This window comes from Malurus melanocephalus, unplaced genomic scaffold (genome assembly GCF_030028575.1).
Source record: "Malurus melanocephalus ecotype Western Australia unplaced genomic scaffold, MMel_1.1 scaffold_1936, whole genome shotgun sequence".
Classification (NCBI taxonomy): domain Eukaryota; kingdom Metazoa; phylum Chordata; class Aves; order Passeriformes; family Maluridae; genus Malurus; species Malurus melanocephalus.
In genome coordinates this window covers 15,553-16,712 of record NW_026625168.1, presented here as the reverse complement: position 1 = coordinate 16,712, position 1,160 = coordinate 15,553, and positions in this window count along the sequence as shown.

The window sequence follows — 1,160 nt, the reverse complement described above, 5'->3', positions numbered from 1 at the left end:
TCCCCTTTTAACCCCAAAATTCCCATTTTTCACCCCAAAACCCCATTTTAACCCCAAAATTCCCATTTTTCAACCCAAAATTCCCACTTTTAACCCCAAAATTCCCATTTTTACCCCTCCCAGTCCATCCCAGTCCTTCCCAGTTTATCCCAGTTTATCCCAGTCCATCCCAGTTTATCCCAGTTTATCCCAGTTTATCCCAGTCCATCCCAGTCCACTTTAAACCCCAAAATTCCCATTTTTCACCCCAAAAACCCCCATTTTTCCCCCTCCCAGTCCCTCCCAGTTTATCCCAGTCCATCCCAGTTCATTCCCAATCCTCTCCCAGTCCATCCCAGTCCACTTTTAACCCCAAAATTCCCATTTTTCACCCCAAAACCCCCATTTTTTCCCCTCCCAGTCCATCCCAGTCCATCCCAGTTTATCCCAGTCCATCCCAGTTTATCCCAGTTTATCCCAGTTCATTCCCAATCCTCTCCCAGTCCATCCCAGTCCCCTTTAAACCCCAATTCCCCATTTTCCACCCCAAAATCCCCAATTTTTCCCCTCCCAGTCCATCCCAGTTTATCCCAGTTTATCCCAGTCCATCCCAGTCCACTTAAAACCCCCAAAATTCCCATTTTTCACCCCAAACCCCCCAATTTTTCCCCTCCCAGTCCCTCCCAGTCCGTCCCAGTTTATCCCAGTCCATCCCAGTTCATTCCCAGTCCATCCCAGTCTTCTTTCCACCCCTAAATCTCCCATTTTTCACCCCAAAACCCCCATTTTTTCCCCTCCCAGTCCATCCCAGTCCATCCCAGTTTATCCCAGTTTATCCCAGTTTATCCCAGTTCATTCCCAATCCTCTCTCAGTCCATCCCAGTCCATCCCAGTCCACTTTTAAACCCCAAAATTCCCATTTTTCACCCCGAAAACCCCATTTTTCACCCCAAAACCCCATTTTTTCCCCTCCCAGTTTATCCCAGTCCATCCCAGTTTATCCCAGTCCATCCCAGTCTCACCCCCTCCGTCCCCCCCCCGTTTTTGGGGGGGGTCTCTCCTTTGCCGCGGTGCACCATGGGAGCTCCGGGGGTCCCTCCCCTCCCCCCCGCTGCGCTCGCGGCCGCTCCGGGCCCCGGTGACGTCACCGCAGGGGGGGGCGTGGCCTCACCCGGTCCCGC